General features: G+C 39.0%; 1 pseudogene; it reads right to left on the bottom strand.

Annotated features, from left to right (window-relative positions):
- Nucleotides 1-381: 381 nt before the first annotated feature.
- LOC138080122 (peptidyl-prolyl cis-trans isomerase A pseudogene) lies at nt 382-879 on the bottom strand (annotated as a pseudogene).
- Nucleotides 880-20,702: the final 19,823 nt, after the last annotated feature.

A 20,702-nucleotide genomic window follows, 5' to 3' on the forward strand; every position in this document is an offset into this window, starting at 1 on the left:
TCCCTCCTATCTTGATTCCAGCTTGTAACTCAACCAGCCCAGCATTTCTCATGAAGTGCTCAGCATATAGGTTAAACAAACAGGTTGACAGCAGATAGCCCTGTAATACTCCTTTCTCGATCTTGAACCAATCAGTTGTTCCATACAGGGTTCTAACTGTTGCTTCTTCTTATTTTTTTAATTGTTTAGTTTTTATTTCATAATCACAAATTTAACTTTGCAATCCAGCTAAACTTGGAGGGGGATAAGGAAAATATGGAACCCAAAGAACTATAGCGAGAGCACAAAGATTATAGGATATTTCGAGCAGATGGGGTGAAGGGGTGCTCTCCTGGGCTACAGAAGGATTGCTCTGGTGGTTAAGTAAAACACAAGTCAAATTTATTGGATTTGTCCGCAGTCAGCAATGGTGATCTTCTTGCTGGTCTTGCCATTCCTGGCCCCAAAGCGCTCCATGGCTTCCACACTATTCATGCCCTCTTTCACCTTGCCAAAGACCACATGCTTGCCATCCGACCACTCAGTCTTGGCAGTGCAGATGAAAAACCAGGAACCGTTTGTGTTAGGGCCAGCATTTGCCATGGACAAGATGCCAGGACCTGTATACTTCAGGATGAAATTCTCATCATCAAATTTCTCGCCGTAGATGGACTTGCCACCAGTACCATTATGGCGTGTGAAGTCACCACCCCGGCACATAAATCCCGGAATTATTCTGTGAAAGCAGGAACCTTTATAACCAAATCCTTTCTCCCCTTTGCTCAGAGAATGAAAGTTTTCTGCTGTCTTTGGAACTTTGTCTGCAAACAGCTCTAAAGAGACGCAGCCCAAGGGCTCACCGTCGACAGCGATGTCGAAGGATACTGTGGGGTTGACCATGTCTAGACAGCACGGGAGGCTCCGGGGTGGCGGCATCTGCAAGGCCTAACTGTTCCTTCTTGACCCACATACAGGTTTCTCAGGAGACAAGTAAGATGGTCTGCTATTCCCATCTCTCTAAGAAGTTTCCAGTTTGTCATGCTCCAGGCAGTCAAAGGCTTCAGTGTCGTCGATGGAACAGAGGTAGATGTTTTTTGAAATTCGCTTGCTTTCTCTGTAATCCAGAAAATGTTGGCAGTTTGATCTCCAGTTCCTCTTTCTTTTCAAAACGCAGCTTGAACATCTGGAAGTTCTTGGTTCATATAATGCTGAAGCCTAGCATACAAAATTTTAAGCATGATCTTACTAGCATGGGAGATCAGTGCAATTGTCTGATGGTTAGTTAGCACATTCTTTCGCACTGCCCTTCTTGGGAACTAGAATGAGGATTGACCTTTTCCAGCCCTGTGGCCACTGCTGGGTCTTCCAGATTTGCTGATATAATGAATGCAAAACCTTGATGGCACCATCCTTTAGGGATTTGAATAGTTCTGCTGGAATTTCATTGCACCCACTAGTTTTATTAACAGCAGTGCTTCTTAAGGGCCAGTTGACTTCACACTTCAGAATGTCTGGCCCTTGGAGACTAACCACACCATCGTAGTAATCCTATTCATGAAGATCTTTTTTCTACAGTTCTTCTGTGTATTCTTTCCATCTCTTCTTGATCTCTTCAGTGTCTACTAGGTCTGCATCATTTTTACCCTTTATTGTGTCCATCTTTGGGTGAAATGCTCACTTGATGTTTCCAATTTTCCTGAAGAGATCTCTAGTCTTTTGCTTTTTTGTTGTTCTTCTATTATTAACCATTGTTCATTGAAGAAGGCCTTCTTGTCTCTTCTAGCTGTTTTTTGGAACTTTGCATTTTAATTGAATGTACCTTTCTCTCTCTCTCTTGCTTTTTGCTTCTCTTCATTCTTCCGCTATTTGTAAAGCCTCCTCAGATAACCACTTTGCCTTCTTGGCGTTTCCTTTTCTTGGTTCAGATGGTAAAGAATCCTAGCTCTAGTACTGCCAATTCGTTGCATACTCTTGGACCAGTCCTCTGAACTCTCCTAGTCTGGGTTTCTTTATTTGTAAATTAAGAACAATGTTACTAATGGGTCTATTGTGAGGATCAAATGAGGTAATGGTAATCAAAGTGCTTTGTAAATAATAACCACTCCACACATCTAGGATAATACTAAGTGTCCACAGCTCTTCTGAGTCAATGTTTAACTTGACTTAGTTGCCTTTTTATTTTAAAGCAAGAAAAAATCACTTTATCCTTTTAATCTTTAGCAAATAAATGAAGCCTTTGGGCTTAGATCCGTAGAAGAGGCAAATTGCATGTCCTGATGTGACCCAGGTCTTTGTGCGTACTCTCTAGATCCTACTTTCATTTTGCTTTTAATTACAGCATTACAGAGTGGAAACTTTAAAATGACACCTTTTAGAACTAGTCATTATTTAGTGACTCTACATTTCAAAAATATTTCTCATGTCTTTAAAATAAATTGTCAAGTTCTTTTATTATTCAGTTCAGTTTAGTTTCTCAGTTGTGTCCAACTCTTTACGACCCTATGAACACGAGGCTTCCCTGTCCATCACCAATTCCCAAAGTTTGCTCAATCTCATGTCCATTGAGTCAGTGATACCATCCAACCATATCATCCTCTGCCATCTGCTTCTCCTTCTGTCTTCAATCTTTCCCAGCATCAGGGTCTTTTCAAATGAGTCAGTTCTTCACATCAGGTGGCTAAAGTATTAGAGCTTCAGCTTCAACATCAGTCCTTCCAGTGAATATTCAGGACTGATTTCCTTTATGATGGACTGGTTGGATCTCCTTGCAGTCCACAGGACATTCAAGAGTCTTCTCCAACACCACAGTTCAAAAGAATCAATTCTTCAGCACTCAGCTTTCTTTATGGGCCAACTCTCACATCCATACATGACTAGTGGAAAAACCATAGCTTTGACTAGGCGGACCTTGGCAAAGTAATGTCTCTGCTTTTTAATATGCTGTCTAGGTTGGTCATAGCTTTTCTTCCAAGGAACAATCATTTCTTTTAATTTCATGGCTACTGTCACCATCTGCAGTGATTTTGAAGCCCAAGAAAATCAAGTCTGTCACTGTTTCCATTGTTTCCCCATCTATTTGCCATGAAGTGATGGGACTGGATGCCATGATTTAGTTTTTTGAATGTTGAGTTTTAAGCCAGATTTTTCACTTTCTTTGTTCACTTTCATCAAGAGGCTCTTTAATTCCTTTTTGCTTTGGGTGGTATCATCTGCAAATCTGAGGTTATTGATATGTCCTCCGCAATCTTGATTCCAGCTTGTGCTTCATCCAGCCCAGCATTGTGCATTGTTAGTACCCGGCATAATGCCCAGCGTTATTATTACCTTGACCTAAATATAAATTTATTGACAGAGTGATGATAATGGTTTTTGGTTTAGTTTTATTTTTTAAAACATTTCCTTGAAATTGTAATAATTTAAAAGATTTACTTATTTAAACATATTACATGTTTAAGTTAAATTTAAATGTTTAAATTGTATGTACATTTTGTTCTGTGTGGCTGAAGATAAATGTGAAAATAAAGAATTAAAAAAATTTTTTATTTATTTAATGCCAGGAAAGTGTGTAATTTCCTTGGTTTTGTCTTGCTGCAACAAAGATTTGAAACTGCAGACCAGTGTTATAGCTCGGTTATGGCTCAGAGTTTTATTCAGTAAACAAAGAACAGTACACCCTGGAGGCGTGAGGGCTGGCCGACCCCAAAGGAGAGGCCTCAAACTATCTTGGCTTCTTCTTTTTATAGGTTTTGTTTCCTCCCCGCTGAGCCTGCCCAATGCAAATTAGGCCTAGCCAGGAAGGGGGCATGTCTGTTTCACCTGAGATTCCTACTCAGGTCTGCGGATTTTCTTTTGCTCTGTTTTTCGCAGACTTTTCCCTTTCTTTGTCTTTTAGCCACCACCATTTTGGACTCCTTTTTCCTATTCTAACAAACTAACATTTAATTATTTATTTTGGGGTGTGCTGGGTCTTCACTGGTGTTCTGGTTTTTCTCTCATTGCAGCGAGCAGGGGCACTCTCTAGCTGCAGCTTCTCATTGTGGTGGCCTCCCTTGTTGTGAAGCACTGACCCTAGGGCACGTAGATTTCAGTAGCTGTGGCACATGGGCTGCATAGTTGGGGCTCCCAGGCTCTAGAGCACAGGCTCAACAGTTGTTGCACTTGGGCTTAGTTGCTCTGTGGCACGTGGAATCCTCTCAGACCAGGGTTGAACCCATGTCTCCTGCAATAGCAGGTGGCTTCTTCACCACTGAGCCACCAGGGAGGCCCTGGTGGGGTTATATAACTATATGCTATATAAATATAACACTATTGATAGCTATAATCATGTGACTATATTCATATACTATAACTATGTAATATATGGAATTATATAACTATATGCTATATATATATAATTATAGCTATAATCATGTGACTATATTCCATATACTATAACTATATAATATATGGAATTATATAACTATTATATAACTATAATCATGTGACTATATTCCATATACTATAACTATGTAATATATGGAATTATATAACTATATGCTAATATATATAAAACTATTATATAACTATAATCATGTCACTATATTCCATATACTATAACTATGTAATATATGGAATTATATAACTATATGCTAATATATATATATAACTATTATATAACTATAATTATGTGACTATATTCCATATACTATAACTATATAATATATGGAATTATATAAGTATATGCTATATATATATATAACTATTATATAGCTATAATTATGTGACTATATTCCATATACTATAACTATATAGTATATGGAATTACATAACTATATGCTATATATATAACTATTATATAATTATGTGACTATATTCCATATACTATAATTATATAATATATGGAATTATATAACTATCTTCTATATATATATAACTATTATATAACTAATTATGTGACCATATTCCATATACTATAACTATATAATATGTGGAATTATATAACTATCTTCTATATATATATAACTATATATAACTAATTATGTGACCATATTCCATATACTATAACTATATAATATGTGGAATTATATAACTAGAATAATTGGGAGTTCTGTACTCCTTTCCCTTCTATGCACACAATCTCTCCACCCTCTTGCATCATACTAGAAGAAAAACAGAAAAGGCAGTTATCTGAAAAGAGAAAACTGTCAAAGGTACCTGGTCTGAGTCACCATTATTCTTGCCTCGGTATTCACAATAGCCACCTATCTGGTTTTCCAGTTTCAATCTGTTCATAAAATAGCAGTCAAATGATTCTGTTAACATCCAAGTCAAATAATGCCACTTATATGTTCAGAAACATCCGATGGCCTTTATTCCTCAGTCTTCTTTTCCTGTCCAGCCCTGCACTCCCTCAGTCCAGCCACACTGGCCTTCTTGATCCCCAGATCCACTTCAGCCTTGACCTGAAAGGTGCTTCCCTCAGGTATCTACAGGAGTGGTTTCCTCCCCTCCTTCAGGTCTGTTCACCTTAGTGGCAACTTCCTTTCATCTCTTAAAATTCCAGTTCTCACCCCACTCCTATGTTCCTTACTTTTGTAACAGTTTTTACTGAATAACATAACAATATGTTTACTTATTTCTTTTGTTTATTATCTATCTTCCCCTCCTTGTAAGTCCAGGAGTGAAAAGCGTATTTTGCCTGTTTCTTTAACTGCTGTATCCTCGAAACCCAGAAGAGTGCCTGGCTCTTAGTAAGTGCTCAATAAATGTTTGCTCAATGAATGGATAAATAAAACAAAGATAAGTCATGGTCTTACTTGATTTGCAACACTTACTTGAAAAATTGCAAAATTTTCATTAAAAACTTTTTAAAATGACACAGAAGCTTTGAATATCTCCTGATGATATGACCTATGACTATAACATCCAAAGCATCAGTGTTCTTTTCCAAATATTTTGGACATTCTATGTCTCAAGAATTAAGATCTCCTATAATCGATCACTGTCAAGTCTAATGTAAGTATAACTATATAAACCACTCCTAATTTGTCATGAAAGGAGAGAAGAATTTAATTATAATGAAACATCTGCCCTTTGTTTTCTTTTTTTAACCTTCTCATTTTTTTCTTTTTTAAAAAAATATTTATTTTAATTGAAGGATAATTACTTTATAGTATTGTGATAGTTGTTGCCATACGTCAGTATGAATCAGCCATAGGTGTACATGTGTCCCCTCCATCCTGATGTCCTTTGTTTTCTTTGGCTCTGTAATTTCCTGATGATCTTAATTTGGGCCACCCATTTTCTGACTTCCATGCCTCTCCTATTTCCAAGATACAGATATTAACAAAGAATCTTGCTTGGATTTCTTCTCTCGCTTGGCATTCTCTTATCCATTTTTATGGCTTCTGTTACCTCCTGTTTTAGATTGCTCTCAAATGTGGAAGTCCAATCTTGACATTTCTTTTATTTTCTTTTTTAAATTTGTGTATTTATTTGGCTGTGCTGGGTCCCAGTTGTGGCACATGGGATCTTTAGTCGTGGCATGTGGGATCTAGTTCCCTGACCAGGGATAGAACCTGGGCCCCATGCATTGGAAGCTCAGAGTCCTAGCCATTGGACCATAGGGAAGTCCCCAATCTTGACATTTCTTATTGGCTCCCAGTTCTACGTTGTCCAGGGTGGTTACATCCATCTGGCCATCTTTCAAGTTCTCAAACCTCTTATATCTAAAATCACATTTACCTTTTTCCTTTGAAACTCTTTCCTATTCCAGTAACCCATTTCTGTTAATGACTCTGCATTCTTCCAAGTTTGGAACTGTTTCCAAGTATTGTAATCATTTGTGACTGTTTTTTTCACATTGTCAGATGTCAAGCCTTGCTGCTCATCCTTTTAGAATATCGTTTTAACCATCCTCCTCTTTGCTTTCAGTAGATCAGGGATGGGGCCTGAGACTATGCATTTCTAGTATGCTTCTGAATCAGGCTGATGTGCTGCTGTACTGACTGCTCTTCGATGAACAAGGTTCGGCTCTAGGCTGACAGTGGCCACCTGACCTAGTTGCCCACTTCCCAGCCCATGGCCAAATCTGAGACTCAATTCTCTTTCAAAAATAGAGACTAAATATTGCCCTAGTCTTGCTTGAAAAGAAAAAATTTCTTTTCTATGTCATAGAAGATTTGGAAAGTTACAGAGTCAGAAAATAAAAAAATTCAAATCAGCTACATGGTCATTAATACTTTGAGATATATTAATATATATGTATTTCCTTTTAGTTGTTTCTATATTATAAATATATGTTCAGGTTATATCTGTGTTTTTCAAACCCTGAAAGGATTGTTTACAGCTTTCTTTTGTTTCCCAGTATAAAAATTTGCTAAGTGTATTGAATCCTCTGACTTACAAAGTAGAATCTGCCTTTTCTATATGATAAAATGCTTAATGCTCCTTTGCTCAATCAATCTCCCTTACAGCTGGGAACTGAGGACTTGGTGCAGCCAAGCAGATGCATCCTCTAGGCTTTGATTCAGGACCTGGTGACTCAAAGCAGCAGGGATGACGCAGAATCCGTTCTGGCCAGGGCATAGGAGTGATGGCAGCTGCATCCGGTTTCCAGTGGCAGCAGAGACAGCTGTTCTGGGGCAGTGTGCAGTGTCCGGCATCTGAAGACTTGGCAGTACAAGCCATGGGGTCAGTGCTTGGCAGCTGCCGTGATGACTTCACAGGAACAGCTCTGCAGGGTGTGTTGGGTGTGGTTCTTGCCCCGTGGTTTGTCTTCCCACCTTTACTTCTTAAATTAGTTTAAAAGTTAAATTAATTTACTGGCAATGAGTGCTAATGATGTTAATAATAACTAACTCTTAGATACTAACAATAGCTGACTCTTAGATATTAACAATAACTAGCTTTGGGTAGTGCTTACTGTGTGCCAGGCAGATTTCAAAGTGCTTTATGTATATTATGTACTGGTATTATTTCCAGTTTACAGATGATGAAACTGAGCTGCAGAGAGGACAGGTTACATGTTCAAGGTCATATGGCTAAATAGCAGCTCTGAAACTCTAATTTAGTCAGTCTTAACCTAGCTCTTAAGAGGTCTGATACATATAACATTTCATATCCAATTTTTTTCATATAATAGAAATTTTGTGAGCATTTCCATGAATGCTCACATGTTCCTCTGAATATTTAAAGTAGTTGTATAATGTTCGCTTATAAGACTGATTCATGATTCATTTAACCAACTTGCTGTTGTTGGACATTAAGTATATCCTGGTGGCAAAACTTTTTTTCTTGTTTCAGTTAATACCCTTGACTGTTTCTCTAAGATAAAGTTCTAAGAGTGAAATGCTTGGTCAAAGGGTATTCTGATTGCCTTCCAGAAATATTCCAGTTTACACATACAGCAGTGTGTGGGAGCATCCTGTTTTCCTTGAGACCTTATTAGCACTGAATATTATTAACTTTTTAAAATTTGTGGTACTGAAAATGATACATAGTTTTCTTTTCAATCCAAAATTCTTTAAATATTTTAAAATACATTTATTAACCATTTGTTCAGTTCTTTTTGTGAATTGACTGCCTCCATCACATGTGGGACAAAGTTGAAACTTAGAAGGCAATTCAAGGCCTTTCTACTCTGACCCCAACTACTTTCCTAACTAGTTCTCCTAAACATTCACCCAACACACCAGTGGGGATTATTTTGTGTTAGTTGAAACCATATGAGGATACTATGTCTGTAGACCAGAAAGTGGTTGACTATTGGCAGTTTTATGTGGTTACACCGTATAAATCTCCACACATTTGTTCTCCCACGAGTATTTTCACCAGTGTCCTCTGCCTGTCTCTGCTTCATGAGATCCTTCGTGTTCTTGATGAGGCTGAGTTCACTGGCATGTCCCCTGCTCCTTTGCCATCCGTATCCTGTTCGCCTCTCACTGTAGCTGAGGTTACTGTAAATCACCCTTCTTCAGAATTTCCACTCTGTGACTTTCCTGTCAGAGCAGTAGGATGGTCCCAGGGTACTGCAGCTGAATAATGTGTTTGCATCTGTGTGGCAGAGGCCAAGCCCTCTGCTGCTTTTTGCCAGCAGAGACTCTGTCTTATTTATTTTGGCAAAGCTAGCAGAGTTTCAGGCTCATAGCAGATACACAACAAATATCTGTTGACTTGAAGAACCAGTAACGCTAGGGCCCAGAAGGTGCCTTATTAGCCACGTATTCATTGTGGTTTCCTTCCACATTAAGTAAGAAAAAACATGTGTAACACTCTCTAATATCTTCTAATTTGACCGGTTCATATTGTATTTGGAATCAGTCCTCCTTATTTTGAATCCTCCATCCTTATAATTTTTTCCCTGTATTTTCAGATATGATCATTATATTGGAAATCATTGATCGTTATATTGGAAGCAAGATTCTCAAGGATGAAAGAACACAGTTCTCTTGCTAGCTAATTAAGTAATCTATGCACTTCTTAGTTTTTCCTTTTTAACCATATTCACCTTTTTTGCTTGGGTGAACTTTCAGGAACTTTTAGTGACTTCCAGGAAATACTAATGCTAATGCTAAAGTTACTATAACAAGATTCAGGATCATCAAAAGAAAAATGTTTTTAAATAAACATTAAAAGCATTTCAACTGAGCCTTAAGACAAAGGCTTCTGTTTATAAAAGAGATACGTAGTACATTCAGTTTAAATTGTACTTCAGGAAGAAAATCATGGAACCATATAACTTTCAAGGTAGAGAAGAACTCCCAAATATGTACTCAGTGTGTGCTGTCTGGTGGAAAAATCCAAGTGAGAGTGGAGGAGAGAAGATAAGTTTGGCTCCATATTCCCCCACCCAGTTAATTTTCAAATGATGTTTCAACCTTTGTTCATCTCTTACCTACATATCCTGCCCTTGCCATGCCTTGAATAAGTTCAGTTAGAAGCAGTGTCAATGCCAGGCCTTGTGTTTTTTGGTGTTTTTTTTTTTTTTTTAATTTTATTTATTTATTTTTGGCTGTGCTCAGTCCTCATTGCTGTGATGGGTCCTCATTGCTGTGCATGGGCCTTCTTTAGTTGGGGCAAGCAGGGGCTCCTCTCTAGTTGTGGTGCACGGGCTTCTCATTGCGGTGGCTTCTCTCATCGCCAGCTCTTGCAGGCTCTAGAGTGTGGGCTTGGTAGTTGTGGCAGATAGGCCTAGTTGCTCCGAGGCATGTGGAATCTTCCTGGACCAGGGATCCAACCTGTGACCCCTGCATAGGCAGGCATATTTTTAACCGTTGGACCACCAGGGAAGTCCTCCTTTGTGTTTATACTCAGAAGGGACTGGGTGCCCTGACATTGGCCTTTTCTTTCCTGCTTGGTCATTGGTATATGTGTGTTCAGCTTTTTACCTTTTGTAAGTGGGCTCCTCTAACCAGGGAGCTGGTTCAGTTACCAGACCCAAAGATCCAAAAGGTCTGTTTAAGATTTAAAATAGGGGATAGAATGCTACAATGAAGAAGACAGATATTAATAAAACCAGCTACTGACAAGAGCATAGAGAAACTGGAACCCTTCTGTACTGCCGTGGGAGTGAAAAATGATGCAGCTGCTTTGGAAGACAGTCTGGCGGTTTGTCAAATAGTTAAACATAGAGTTACCATATGATTAAACAATTCCACTTCTAGGTATACAGAAGAGAAGTGAAAATATATGTCCACACTAGAGCTTATGCTTGTACATGAATGTTCTTTGCAGTATTATTCAGAATAGCCAAAAAGTAGAAAAAAACCTAAATAATCATTTACTAATGAATAGATAAATAAAATGTGGAATGTTATTCAGCAATTAATAGGAATGAAGTAATGATACATGGTACAGCATGGATAAACCTTGAAAAGAGGCTGAGTGAAAGAAGCCAGTCATAAAGGACCACACATTGTGCAATTCTATGTGAAATTTCCACATAGGCAATTCTCTACAGATAGGAAGTAGATTAGTGGTTGCCCAGAGTGCTGGCTAAGAGGGGTGGGGTTTCTTTTTGGTATAATGAAAAGTTCTAAAATTGATTGTGGTGATAGATATACAAGTTTGTTAATATACTAAAAGCCATTAAATTATATACTTTAAATAGGTGAATTGTACAGTATGTGAATTATATGTTAATAAAGTTGTAAAAAGGAAAGAATGTGTGTTCTTTTTTTTGTTGTTGTTCTTTTCTTTTAATTTTGTCTCTTATTACTTCCCTGACTAGCTGGGCATTCCCAGCTTAACTTCATATTTGCTTTGCCCTTTAATTCCACTTGAAGTCCAGCCAAGACCTAATGTAACAGGGTAGAAGTTTAACTCACACTACAGCTCAGACGCAAAGAGAAAATGGAAGTTCTTTATTTAATCTATAATTAGTCTGGCTTTCCTCCTGAAGCCCAGCTAATGGATAGTGGGAAAAATGAATGGCATGTTTTGTTACCAGTCTCTGGGAGGCTGCTGGTATGGAAGGGAAGGCTGGAACTCATCTACCTGCTGTTAACACATACTATTCTTGCTGCAACTAGATCCACTCAAATGACCAGCGGACAGTGTGGTGCTCCATATGTATGATTCTGAATTTTTTTTTCACTTTCTTAATTAATTTTTTAATTTAATTTTAAAATCTTTAATTCTTACATGTGTTCCCAAACATGAAACCCCCTCCCACCTCCCTCCCCATAACACCTCTGTGGGTCATCCCCATGCACCAGCCCCAAGCATGCTGTATCCTGCATCAGACATAGACTGGCGATTCAATTCTTACATGATAGTATACATGATAGAATGCCATTCTCCCAAATCATCCCACCCTCTCCCTTTCCCTCTGAGTCCAAAAGTCCATTATACACAGCTGTGTCTTTTTTCCTGTCTTGCATACAGGGTCGTCATTGCCATCTTTCTAAATTCCATATATATGTGTTAGTATACTGTATTGGTGTTTTTCTTTCTGGCTTACTTCACTCTGTATAATCGGCTCCAGTTTCATCCATCTCATCAGAACTGATTCAAATGAATTCTTTTTAATGGCTGAGTAATACTCCATTGTGTACATGTACTAAAGCTTTCTTATCCATTCATCTGCTGATGGACATCTAGGTTGTTTCCATGTCCTGGCTATTATAAACAGTGCTGCGATGAACATTGGGGTCCATGTGTCTCTTTCAATTCTGGTTTCCTCGGTGTGTATGCCCAGCAGTGGGATTGCTGGGTCATAAGGTAGTTCTATTTGCAATTTTTTAAGGAATCTCCACACTGTTCTCCATAGTGGCTGTACTAGTTTGCATTCCCACCAACAGTGTAGGAGGGTTCCCTTTTCTCCACACCCTCTCCAGCATTTATTGCTTGCAGATTTTTGGATCGCAGCCATTCTGACTGGTGTGAAGTGGTACCTCATTGTGGTTTTGATTTGCATTTCTCTGATAATGACTGATGTTGAGCATCTTTTCATGTGTTTGTTAGCCATCCGTATGTCTTCTTTGGAGAAATGTCTATTTAGTTCTTTGGCCCATTTTTTGATTGGGTCGTTTATTTTTCTGGAATTGAGCTGCATAAGTTGCTTGTATATTTTTGAGATTAGTTGTTTGTCAGTTGCTTCATTTGCTATTATTTTCTCCCATTCAGAAGGCTGTCTTTTCACCTTGCGTATATTTTCCTTTGTTGTGCAGAAGCTTTTAATTTTAATTAGATCCCATTTGTTTATTTTTGCTTTTATTTCCAGAATTCTGGGAGGTGGATCATAGAGGATCCTGCTGTGATTTATGTCTGAGAGTGTTTTGCCTATGTTCTCCTCTAGGAGTTTTATAGTTTCTGGTCTTACATTTAGATCTTTAATCCATTTTGAGTTTATCTTTGTGTGCGGTGTTAGAAAGTGATCTAGTTTCATTCTTTTACAAGTGGTTGACCAGTTTTCCCAGCACCACTTGTTAAAGAGATTATCTTTACTCCATTGTATATTCTTGCCTCCTTTGTCAAAGATAAGGTGTCCATATGTGTGTGGATTTATCTCTGGGCTTTCTATTTTGTTCCATTGATCTATATGTCTGTCTTTGTGCCAGTACCATACTGTTTTGATGACTGTGGCTTTGTAGTAGAGCCTGAAGTCAGGCAAGTTGATTCCTCCAGTTCCATTCTTCTTTCTCAAGATTGCTTTGGCTATTCGAGGTTTTTTGTATTTCCATACAAATCTTGAAATTATTTGTTCTAGTTCTGTGAAAAATATGGCTGGTAGCTTGATAGGGATTGCATTGAATTTGTAAATTGCTTTGGGTAGTATACTCATTTTCACTATATTGATTCTTCCGACCCATGAACATGGTATATTTCTCCATCTATTAGTGTCCTCTTTGATTTCTTTCATCAGTGTTTTATAGTTTTCTATATATAGGTCTTTAGTTTCTTTGGGTAGATATATTCCTAAGTATTTTATTCTTTTCGTTGCAATGGTGAATGGAATTGTTTCCTTAATTTCTTTTTCTACTTTCTCATTATTAGTGTATATGAATGCAAGGGATTTCTGTGTGTTGATTTTATATCCTGTAACTTTACTATATTCATTGATGAGCTCTAGTAATTTTCTGGTGGAGTCTTTAGGGTTTTCCATGTAGAGGATCATGTCATCTGCAAACAGTGAGAGTTTTACTTCTTCTTTTCCAATTTGGATTCCTTTTATTTCTTTTTCTGCTCTGATTGCTGTGGCCAAAACTTCCAGAACTATGTTGAATAGTAGCGGTGAAAGTGGACACCCTTGTCTTGTTCCTGACTTTAGGGGAAATGCTTTCAATTTTTCACCATTGAGGATAATGTTTGCTGTGGGTTTGTCATATATAGCTTTTATTATGTTGAGGTATGTTCCTTCTATTCCTGCTTTCTGGAGAGTTTTTATCATAAATGGATGTTGCATTTTGTCAAAGGCCTTCTCTGCATCTATTGAGATAATCATATGGTTTTTATTTTTGATTCTGAATTTTTGTCTTGATTCTTGATTCTGTGCCTTGCTTTGGCCTCTGTTTTTTATGTGATTCAGGACTTGCTTTGACTGGCTGTGTGTGCTCTGTAACTCATGATGGCTCTTTGATTACTGGCTCTGTTTTGAGCACAGGCTCCTAGTCAGTGCCTGTGACCTGGGTTTGCTGTAGCTGGTCACAGAGATTCATTGTTTTATTCTCCTAGTCGTGGCTTCTTATGCCACCTCTATGATCAGTAGGAGCTCAGGTGATGAGCATTTTGTGGTTTTCCGCAGCATTAGAGCTTAATAGAATAGAATGTGTGCTGCTGCTGCTGCTGCTGCTAAGTCGCTTCAGTCGTGTCCGACTCTGTGCGACCCCATAGACGGCAGCCCACCAGGCTCCGCCGCCCCTGGGATTCTCCAGGCAAGAACACTGGAGTGGGTTGCCATTTCCTTCTCCAATGCATGAAAGTGAAAAGTGAAAGTGAAGTCACTGAGTCGTGTCCAACTCTCAGCGACCCCATGGACTGCAGCCTACCAGGCTCCTCTGTCCATGGAATTTTCCAGGCAAGAGTACTGGAGTGGGGTGCCATTGAGTGTGTGCCAAATCACTTCAGTCGTGTCTGACTCTGTGACCCCATGGATGTAGCCTGCCAGGCTCCTCTGTCCAGGGATTCTCCAGGCAAGAATATTGGAGTGGGTTGCCATGCCCTCCTCCAGGCGATCTTCCCTATCCAGGGATTGAACCTGTGTCTCTTATGTCTCCTGCATTGACAGGCGGGTTCTTTACCATTAGCGCCACCTGGGAGAAGGCAATGGCACCCCACTCCAGTACTCTTGCCTGGAAAATCCCATGGACGGAAGAGCCTGGTGGGCTACAGTCCATGGGGTCACTAAGAGTCAGGCACAACTTAGCGACTTCACTTTCACTTTTCACTTTCATGCATTGGAGAAGGAAATGGCAACCCACTTCAGTGTTTTTGCCTGGAGAATCCCAGGGACGGGGGAGCCTGGTAGGCTGCCATCTATCTGGTCGCACAGAGTCGGACACGACTGAAGCGACTTAGCAGCAGCAGCAGCAGCAGGGAAGCCCCAGTTGAACAGAATACATGCACGTATTCCCTTCTTTTGAAACTGTATTTAAAAGCACTCTAAAGTGTTTTAAATAAAATTTGCCGTGTTTTTGTAATTTTGTATTAATGATGCTATGAGTACTTTTTTTTTTTTTTAAGTAATCTTTCTCTCTTTATCTACATCTATATCCGTATTTTTTTGGCAAGAGGGCTATTGCAATTTGAATGGAGGAAAGTATAGAATAGTAACATATTTGTTGGTCTGGAGGGAGATAGCCTATGATGTACATGTGTTTTTTTGTTGCTGTTGTCCTTACTAATTTTAAATTTATTTTTCATTGGATGTTAATTGCTTTACAATGTTGTGTTGGTTTCTGCCATAGAACAATGTGAATCAGCCATAAGTATACATATATCCCCTCCCTCTTGAATCTTCCTCCCAGCACTACCCATGCCACCGCTCTAGGTTATATGTACTTTAAAAATTGTTTTAGTTTGGCCAATCCAAGTCAATGATGTGACAGTTTGGAAAGCAGTTTGAAGTAATATATTAATTGAAAAAAGTATGGACTCAAGCAGTTCAAACCTATATTGTTCAAGGGTTAACTATTTACTGGCTATCTTGAGAAATTTTTTTTCTGAATATTATTTTGTTATATAAACAACCAAAAGCAAAAAGGAGATAAAGAGCCTCTTGATGGAAGTGAATGAAGAGAGTGAAAAAGCTGGTTTAAAACTCAACATTCAAAAAAACGAAAATCATGGCATCTGGTCCCATCACTTTATGGCAAATAGATGGGGAAACAATGGAAACAGTGACTTTATTTTCTTGGGCTCCAAAATCACTGCAGATAGTGACTGCAGCCATGAAATTAAAAGATGTTTGCTCCTTGGAAGAAAAGCTATGACCAACCTCAGTTCAGTTCAGTTCAGTTCAGTTCAGTCACCCAGTCATGTCTGACTCCCTGCGACCCCATGAATTGCAGCACACTAGGCCTCCCTGTCCATCACCAACTCCCGGAGTTCACTCAGACTCACGTCCATCGAGTCAGTGATGCCATCCAGCCATCTCATCCTCTGTCGTCCCCTTCTCCTCCTGCCCCCAATCCCTCCCAGCATCAGAGTCTTTTCCAATGAGTCAACTCTTCACATGAGGTGACCAAAGTACTAGACAGCATATTAAAAAACAGAGAGTTTACTTTGCCAGGAAAGATCCATCTAGTCAAAGCTATGGTTTTTCCAGTAGTCATGTATGGATGTGAGAGTTAGACCAGAAAGAAAAGTTGAGTGCCAAAGAATTGATGCTTTTGAACTGTGGTGTTGGAGAAGACTCTTGAGAGTCCCTTGGACTGCAAGAAGAGCCAACCAGTCAATTCTAAAGGAAATCAGTCCTGAATATTCATGGGAAGGACTGATGCTGAAGCTGAAACTCCAATACTTTGGCCACCTGATGGGAAGAAATGACTCCTTAGAAAACACCCTGATGCTGGGAAAGATTGAAGGCAGGAGGAGAAGGGGACAACAGAGGATAAGATGCTTGGATGTGACTCTATGGACATGAGTCTGAGAAAGCCCCAGGAATTGGTGATGGACAGGGAAGCCTGGTGTACTGCAGTCCACGGGGTTGCAAAGAGCTGAATTGATTGAACTGAATTGATAAACAACCAAAAATATTTCAAAATTGATATTTATTCAGGACTGAATAGTGTCCTACAGTCTGAGAGCCAATGTGAGGACAGTCGTTTTTTTTTTCTTACCAAATAATATATTGTTTGGGGAAGGAAAATTCAAATTTAAAAATATTTAAGAGACTTTCCTGGAAGTTCAGTGGTAAATACTCCATGCTTCCTCTGTAGGGGGCATGGGCTGATCTCTGGTCAGAGAACTAAGATATCACATATAAATGCAATTTTTTTTGACTGTGCCCTAAGACATGCAAGATTTTAATTTCCCAACCAGGGGATTGAACCTGCACCCCCTGCAGTGAAAGCACAGCTTTCACTTAACCACTTAACTACTGGGCCACTAGGGAAGTCTGCATACTGAGTTTACAAAAAGACAAACTTGATTAAAATATTTGATTACTAAATGAATAGGGATTTGAGAAGGTATTTTTTTTAGTAGTTATTTATTTATTTGGCTGTGCCGTGACACATGGGATCTTAGATCTTCTTTGAAGCATACTGGATCTTTAGTTGCAGCATGTGGGATCTAGTTCCCTGATCAGGGATCAAACCCAGGCCCCCTCCATTGGGATCATGAAATCTTAGCCACTGAAACACCAGGGAAGTTTTGAGAATGTATTTTTTTGGAGAATGTACTTTATAAGATCTTTTATTCAATAGAAGCTATCTATGTATCTATTATGTACATATATGTAAATTTAAAATTCATGGATATATATGTAAAGAGATAAAATAAATATGCATATATAAATAAGTAATAAATGCATGTATGTATTCTTAGGTATATTGCCTAAGATTCAACTGGACATACTTTTCACATTATCACTTAATCAAAATCATACCTGTTAATTCATAAATTATACCTGTTAATTCACACAAAAAATGAAAGGTTGATAATGACAGTGTAAAACAGGTGTACTCTTTTGAGTATTTATTGCTTATTCAGATATTCAAAAGTATTAAGGAGGTGTAAAAAAAATGCCCAAGTCATTTCAACCAACACTAAAGCAGTTAGAAGTAACACTAACAAAACATGTGAAATTACATAGGTCACTAGACCTAAAAAACTGTTATAATGGAGGACAAAGAACAGCCAAGCAAGAAAAGGAAAAATTGGAAATGAGAAGAGGGAAAAGAAGGACTGAGCTAACCAAAGCCCTGGATGGATCACTGGCATTCAGCATGGAAGAGTATAACATAGGAAAAATGTGCTTATACAAGTTAACCACTGACTGCAAGGACTTTGCTTCCCTGGTGGCTTAGAGGATAAAGCGTCTGCCTGCAATGCAGGAGACCTGGGTTCGATCCCTGGGTTGGGAAGATTCCCTGGAGAAGGAAATGGCAACCCACTCCAGTATTCTTGCCTGGAGAATCCCATGGACAGAGGAGCCTGGCGGGCTACAGTCCACGGGGTCACAAAGAGTCGGACATGACTGAGTCACTTCACTTCACTTCACTTCAACAAGGACTTTATGTACTGTTCTTACACAGCTCATACCTCTCATTCAATTTGTACTGATTGGGATACAGATTAGACAGACTGCTGTATCCAAAGGGCCCAACATATAATGACAGCAGGTAAAATCCAGGGTCTGTAAGGTCACTTGACATAGTCCTCAGTGTCTGGGACCAAGGCTCCCTCTATTGTGTGGCTTTGCCATTCTTAAAGATGTTGCCTTTATCATTCACACCACTGAAAATGGCTCCTTAACATACCAACTGAGTCCACATTCCAGCCAGTAGAAAAAGGAAAAGAGAGCAGAGAAGACCTTATGAAAACTGGCATGGTTATTAGAAAGGGAAATTAAAGAGAAAGACACCTGACAGTGTGTCCAGTGCAATTTAAGAATAGTTCAATTTGGAAATTTAAACAGTCCCAGTAGGCAATACTGTGTCTTTCGAGGAAAAAATTACCAATCTCTGAGGTACCCCCCTTCCATCCTGTTTCTCTCCTGGATGTTCCTGATGTAAGTGGAAGAGGGAGGTGATTTCCGTGTCCCCCTTGATGTGGGATGAATTGGCTCACCAGTTTCAGCAGCGTACAATCATCGAGATGATCTCTTTCCAGGTCACTGTGTAACAATCAAGGACAAACTCCTATGCCCTTGGTTTTACTTTCACTTGTTCAATACAGTGATTCCTGGACCAGCAGCCTCAGTACCACCTGGGAACTTGTGAGAAATGCAAATTATTGAGTCCTAATCTAGACCTACTGAATCAAGAACTCTAGGGGTGGAGCCCAGCAACTGTGTTTTAACGAATACTCTAGGTGATTTGAGGCTTATTACAGCTTGAGAGCCATGATTTAATGCAGTTCACTGAAAGGACAAATCAGAATACATGCTTCACTGACTGACTCTGTTTTTATCTTGGTCTCTCTCTTGTTTTTACAATTCCCTGGATCTAAATGAAGTAAGCTTGTTGTTTACTTCCCCTGATATAAGAGGCTACTACTGTAAAGCACCAACTTTCAGAGCAACATCCCACAACAAAAGAAACCAACAAACAAAACTCTTTTGAGTTTGGTTGGAATAAGTTATTTGGAAAATAACCTGGATTGCTGCATGATTCTATTTTGAGTTCCAGAAGCTATTACATTTGCCTTTGCATTCCTTCTTTAAGATACACTAATTTCCAGCTCCCTCCCCTGCTGGATACCATGAACTGACCTTGTCAAGTTGTCCTGTTCTCAGAGCAGTAAGAGAAAGGCATATTATTTTTCCAAGTATTGCATTAACCAGTTGCACATACTCACTTTTGCCAAGAGTCTGCACCTAAATTTGATGAGAATGATGAAGAGGACTGGCTGCCTGCTCCTACATACTCCACAGGAAGAAATAGTACAAGGCAACAGAAACAGAGAAATAGCCAAAATAGAGAATGTCTAATTCTGGCTCTGTTTCCGTCCCAGCATTCTCAGTGAAGTGCAGTTTCCCCAGATTATAAAATAGAGATAATGTTCTGAATGCAACATTATATAAAAAGGCATTTGTTTCGATTCATTCTGTGCATAGGAATAATCATTTGTCTTCTCAGTGTGAGTTAGAATTTATACTGTCTGAATAGAAAACAGTTCAGTTTTCATTCATTTAACAGTAGCTTGTTTCCTTCAGAAAGAATTCTAGTAATGCCTAGTAAACAAAAAAAAATGTGGAATATTAAACTTTCACAATTATTTAAAAACAATAACTCTATGCTACATTCATATGGTTGTAAATTGGAAAGTTGTCATTTTTGTGAATAGGGGATTTAGAGAAAGAGATGATTCCTGTCTCCAGCTAAGCTCTTCTCCATATCTAACCTTTTGAATAATTGTTTAAAAATGTAAATTGCACACGCCCCTGTTTTGGGGCTTCCCATTGCATTGAGAGTCCCCTCCAGGTTTCAGGGCCGCTGGGTTCTGCCCTTGGGTTCTTTTGTGTTCCTCCCCAGTGTCGCATCAGGGTTTCTCTCCTTAGCCCCCAGCCCCCACTCCTGCCCTTTGCTCATGTTGGCTTTCTTGCCATTTCTTGAAAGAACCACATTCTTTCCCACCCCAGAGCTTTGGGATATGCCCTTTGCCAGGAATGTCCTTTCTCTAAACCTTCACAAGTTTAACTCTCACTTACTCTTTTTTTTTTTTTTTTTTCACTTACTCTTAATTTCTCAGAGAATTGTCTCTTAATCAGAAAGGGCTCTTCTACGTAATTTTAGGAGTCTCTCTTACTAACCCTTTGCCTTCATATTGATTGTCACAATTAGTAGTTATGTGGTAATTTGCTGCTTTTTACTGTCTAAATTAGATTATAAATCTTGTACCATCAGAGATCTTTTCCATTTTGCTTCCAGTATAGTGCCTTGCACACAGCAGGTGTTCAATAATTTTTTTCCCAAACCTTTCACTTTCATGTATTTACTTTTGCCTGTACCTCGAGGCATGTGAGATTAGTTTCCTGACCGGGGATCCCACCTGTGCCCCCTGCATTGGAAGATGACATCTTAACCACTGGGCCACCAGGAAAGTCCCTAGGAAGTATTCAATAAATATTTGATGAT

This window comes from Capricornis sumatraensis, chromosome 5 (genome assembly GCF_032405125.1).
Source record: "Capricornis sumatraensis isolate serow.1 chromosome 5, serow.2, whole genome shotgun sequence".
Classification (NCBI taxonomy): domain Eukaryota; kingdom Metazoa; phylum Chordata; class Mammalia; order Artiodactyla; family Bovidae; genus Capricornis; species Capricornis sumatraensis.